Source organism: Phascolarctos cinereus, unplaced genomic scaffold (assembly GCF_003287225.1).
Source record: "Phascolarctos cinereus isolate Bilbo 61053 unplaced genomic scaffold, phaCin_HiC Scaffold_726;HRSCAF=1367, whole genome shotgun sequence".
Taxonomy (NCBI): domain Eukaryota; kingdom Metazoa; phylum Chordata; class Mammalia; order Diprotodontia; family Phascolarctidae; genus Phascolarctos; species Phascolarctos cinereus.
Genome location: NW_027556098.1, coordinates 235071545 through 235077141, shown reverse-complemented (window position 1 = coordinate 235077141; position 5597 = coordinate 235071545). Strand labels below are relative to the sequence as shown.

Here is a 5597-nt window from a genome sequence, read left to right as displayed (position 1 = left end):
CCACACCGGGGCTCCCGCGGCCGCTCGAGGGACAGAGCCGGCGAACCGGCCGCGGCGGCCCCGAGCGCACGCCTCCCGCCTCTGCGCGTGCCCGCGCACCCTTTCCTTAGGCCCGCAGATGGAGGAGCCCCCGGAGCCGACCGCTAGCGTACATGTGGGGGAGGGTAGTCGCCGTTTTTCAGGGTACGAGGAAAGGCTGAGACACCAACAATCTTAGCCCATTACGCTTCCCTGTCAGAGAACGAATGAATACCCAGAGCGGACAATTTCTTGATAGCTTGGGGATGTAGCTCAGTGGTAGAGCGCGCGCTTCGCATGTGTGAGGTCCCGGGTTCAATCCCCGGCATCTCCAAAAAGCTGAACTTCCTTTTGTTCTTGCTACTATTTTTAACGGCTCTTTCCGGCAAAATCGGAAATGCTAAAACTGACCTGTTTTCGTTCTTCATGAAAGATTTCATGGCTTATAAATACAGAAAGAGTCAAATAGAGATAAAATAAGATGTCCGGCCGCTGTAAAACGAAAGGAAAAAGAGAAAACAGTTAACTTTGTGTTGATCTATCAATCGCAAAAAGGTAAACTATTAGGCAGCCTAGAACTTAGAGTGTTTCCACATATTCTCTCATAAATCCGGTTGTTTTGTAGAGTTAAAGCACGGCGGTTGCCCCAGCCCGGGATCGAACCCGGGTTCCCCGCTTAACCGGGGAGAACGCTAGCAGCGAACCACCTGCTCCCAGGTGAAAGACGCTTCTCAGCGTGGTTCCGTGGGCTGAGGAATACAATACAGTCTGTCCTGCAATTGTTGTTGTTTTTTATCTGTTATTGCTACTGTTAATTTTGTCTGCATTGGAGACCTAAGTTAAATTAAAATATACAAATTGTGTTTTCCTGGAATAAAATATTAGAAATATATTGAGAAGTCACATCAAAGTTCATATTTCATTCATTTCTTTTGACCTTTGTGAATAGTTAAGCACTTAATATTTAATAAAAGAAGCAAACTGAGAACTAGGTCACTTCCGGATAAAAAGCACAGAATCCTCAAGTAATTAAGATAATTTTAAAACTAACTTTTCTCTGTCAGTTCAATAAAACCAATATGTAAATGCTTCCCATGTGCACACCACTAAGATAGGCTCTGAGGGAGACACAGCATAAACAAAGGGAAGCCCCTGCCTTCAAAATGATTGCAGTCTAGCAGAGGACCTGAGCTCACACTCAAATAGCAGTCCAGCTAGAAAAATTTTTTTGGTTGTACTTTAGATAATTTTTTTAAAAAGAAAATAATTCAAACAGTTTGAAAATCTATTTTAAATGATTTAAGAGGATGATAAAACTGGCATTTGAGAGTTCATAATAATTACCAAGGGGGAAATACATAAGCAAACTAAATTTTTAAAAATTGATGTTTTGTTTTTCCATTACAAACATTTACAGATTGTCCCCACTCTGAGAGGTTTCTTGTAACAAAATAAACAACTAAGCAAAACTAACAATACAGTGACCTCATCTGAAAATGCGTTCCACATCTGTAGCAAACTCTCTTACTTTATTTTAAAAATTAACACAATCCTAGTTTCTTTCCTTCCCACTCCCTCCCCTCCAATTAAGCCATTCCCTACCAGAATGTAATCTCCACAGCCAAAGGTACACATGCCTTAATTACATTTTGTCTTTCCCTCCCTCCCTCCCTCTTCCTCCCTCTACTTTCCTCTCCCTCTCTTGTACTCTCTCTCCCTCTCTCTCACTCCCTCCTCCCTTTCCCCTTTCTCTGTATCTCTTGCACTTAGCACAGTGCTTGGCATATTGTAAACATTTAATATATGCTTTTTGTATTTTCTCAATCCTGCATTTCCTTTCAATGCAGAAAGAGTAGATTCAACTCTAATTTAGTGCTAAGATCTATTACAAGTTTCCAATATGCCAAGCACTGTGTTAAGTGCTGGAGGTACAGAATAGGGGGAAAGAGAATAAGTGTTTATGTAGTGCCTACTATGTGCCAGCCATTATGCTAAGCCCTTTACAAGTATTATCTGATTTGATCAATCAACAAAGAAAGGCAAAGAGAGTCTGCCTGCAAAGACCTCACATTCTGATGGGGGAGAGACAACACAAAAATAATTAGCCACATAAAAGGTATATCAAATGAAATATAAATCTCAGATTACAGGGACAGGGGGAAGAGCAGGGCAAGGCCTCTTGCAAAAACTTGGTTTTCAGCTGAGTCATGAAGGAAGTTTCCTTAGTCATGGAAATTGAGAGGGAGAGGTGAAGAAGAAGAGTTTTCCAGGCATGGGGGACGGCCAGTGCAAAAATACAGAGATAGGAAAGGGAGTGCTATTTTGAAGGATCAGCAAGTAGTCCAAGCAAAGTATACAGTGGAAAGTCCCATGTCTTGGAAAGCAGAGGGCCTATCTCTGTCACTTACTGCCTGGATGACCTGTAACCTCTTGGAGCTCCCCTTTCTCCACCTATAAAATAAGGGAAGCTGGGCTAAATGGCCTCTACATTTCCCTCCAACTCTAACTCTATGATCCTAAGGAAGGAAAGAAGATGGATCACCTATCTCTGTCAGATAAGTGATTTTTAAAAATATTTAGAACCACCAATCAGTTATTTGCTGGTATACCTGTATTCACTCAAGTGGGCTAAAACAATCCACATTAAATGTGTGTTGGGGGGGGTGGAGCCAAGATGGTGGAGTGAAAGCAGTGACTTGCTTGAGCTGTCCCCTAAACCCCTCCAAATACCTATGAAAAATGGCTCTGAACAAATTCTAAAGCAGCAGAACCCACGAAAAGACAGAGTGAAACACATTTACAAGCCAAGACAGCCTGGATGGTAGATTGGAAAGGTATATTGTGCCAGGCAGGGAGAGAAGCGCACTGGAAAAACAGGCCTCAGTGAACCTGGAGCAGCCCTTAGAGGACTGAATCATGGGCAGCTGCGGCGGTTTCCAGACTTCTCAACCCACAAACACCAAAGACAACTTAGAAAGTCAGTGGGAAAAGTCTGTGTCTGCCTTGAGAGAGAGAGAAGTGCAGTCCCAACCCCAGTCCCTATGCACAGCCCCAGGGCGGCAGCTGCTCCCTGAGCTTCCAGCCCACAGTCTGAGGGGGTATTGAGTGGCTGATCAGAGGGGGATTGCAGGGATCTCTCTGCTGGTGCAGGATTCTCTTGCTTTGCCCATGCTTAGATCTCGGTTACAGTTCTGAGCAGTTGTTCTGGGGCAAGGAGGAGTGCTGGCATGGTGGAGCTTGTAGTAGTGATGAGGAGAAAATCCTCCTCACAGTTCCAAGGCAGAAAAAAAGTGCTTGTGGTCACTCACAGACCAGAGCACAGGCCAGGAAAGGAGTAAACACCTTACCCTCGATCATACCACCTTGGAAGAACTGAAAATTTACAGGTCCCTAGAAGTATCTCTGAAAACAGCTGCACAAAACCTCGGAAGCTTGGGACAGTACATTCTGCACACTGAAAACAGACCCTTACCTTAAGAGAGAGTTTAAAACCCAAGTAATTGGCTGGGATCAAGAATAAACAAAGGTCCAAAAAAAGTCAGACAATAGAATCTTTCTTTGGTAACAAAGAAGATCAAAACATACAACCAGAAGACAACAAAATCAAAGTTCCTACATCCAAAGCCTCCAAGAAAAATATGAATCAGTCCCAGGCCATGGAGGAGCTCAAAAAGCAGTTTGAGAAACAAGTAACAGAAGTAGAGGAAAAACTGGGAAGAGAAATGAGAGTGATAGAAGAAAATAATGAAAAACAAGTCAACAGCTTGCTAAAGGAGACCCAAAAAAATACTGAAGCAAATAACACCTTAAAAAATAGCTTAATCCAAATGGCAAAAGAGGTCCAAAAAGCCAGTGAAGAGAAGAGTGCCCTAAAAAGCAAAATTGGCTAAATGGAAAAGGAAGTCCAAAAGCTTACTGAAGAAAATACTTCCTTAAAAATTAAAATAGAGCAATTGAAAGCTAGTGACTTTGTGAGAAATCAAGACATTGTAAAACAAATCCAAAAGAATAAAGAAAAAATAGAAAACAATGTGAAATATCTCATTGGAAAAACAGCTGACCTGAAAAATAGATCTAGGAGAGAGAATTTAAAAATAAAAAAAAAAGAGCCTAGACATCATCCTTCAAGAAATTATCAAGGAAAACTGCCCTGATATTTTAGAACCAGAGGGCAAAACAGAAATTGAAAGAATTCACCAATCTCCTCCTGAAAGATATCCCTAAAGGAAAACTCCTAGGCATATTGTAGCTAAATTCCAGAGTTCCCAGGTCAAGGAGAAAATATTGCAAACAGCCAAAAAGAAAGAATTCAAGTATTGTGGAAACACAGTCAGGATAACACAAGATTTAGCAGCTTCTACATTAAGGGACCACAGGGCACAGAATATAATATTTCAGAGGGCAAAGGAGATAAAGAATCACTTACCCAGCAAAACTGGTGGGGAAATGGTCATTTAGTAAAATAGGGGACTTTCAAGCATTCTTGATGAAAAGACCAGAGCTGAATAGAAAATTTGACTTTCAAATACAAGACTCAAGTGAAACATGAAGAAGTAAATAGGAAAGAGAAATCATGAGAGACTTATTAAGTTTAACTGTTTACATTCCTGCATGGAAAGACGATATTTGTAACTCATGAGACCTTTGTCAGTATTAGGGTAGTTGGAGGGAAAAAATTATATGTACATAAATATATATATATATATATATATATATATATATATATATATATATACACACACACACACACATACATATATATGTATATATACATATATACATATATATGTATGTGTGTGGAGAGAGAGAGAGAGAGAGAGGGTACAGGGTGAGTTGAAGATGAAAGGGTGATATCTGGAGAATAAAATTAAGGGGTGAGAGAGGATTATACTGGGAGAAGGAGAAAGGGAGAGGCAGAATGGGGTAAATTATCTCACATGAAACAGACAAGAAAAGGCTTTTACAGTGGAGGGAAAGCAAGGGAAGGTGAGAAGGAATGAGTGAATCTTATTTGGTTTGGATTTGGCTTAAGGAGGAAATAACATACACACTCAATTGGGTATGGAACTATCTTACCCTATAGGAAAATGGGGGGGGAGGAAGGGGACAAGAGAGCAGGAGGATGATAGAAGGGAGGGCAGATTTGGGGAGGGAGTAATCTCCTTCTGAGGAGGGACAGGGTCAAAAGACAGAATAGAATAAATGGGGGGGCGGAACAGGATAAAGAGAAATATACTTAGTTTTTCACAACATGACTACTGTGGAAGTGTTTTGCATGACTACACATGTATAACCTGTATCGAGTTGCTTGCCTTTTCAATGAAGGTGGGAAGGGGGGAAGGGAGAAAATTTGGAACCCAAAGTTCTGAAAACACATGTTTAAAAAAGTTGTTTTCATATGCAATTGGAAAATAAGAAATACAGGAAATGGTGTATAGAAATCTATCCTGCCCTACAGGAAAATAGAAGGGGAAGGGGATAAGAGAAGGGGGGGGAGAGATATAAGGGAGGGCAGATTAGGAGAAGGGGTATACAGAATGCATGCCATCTTGGGGTGGGGGGAGGTGTGAGATGGGGAG

The 5597-nt window shown here is 41.4% G+C and overlaps 1 non-coding gene across 1 annotated transcript; it reads left to right on the top strand.

The window, feature by feature from the left end:
• Positions 1–280: 280 nt before the first annotated feature.
• Positions 281–352, top strand: TRNAA-CGC (transfer RNA alanine (anticodon CGC)). The gene has a single exon. It is a non-coding gene; the product is annotated as a tRNA-Ala (tRNA).
• Positions 353–5597: the final 5245 nt, after the last annotated feature.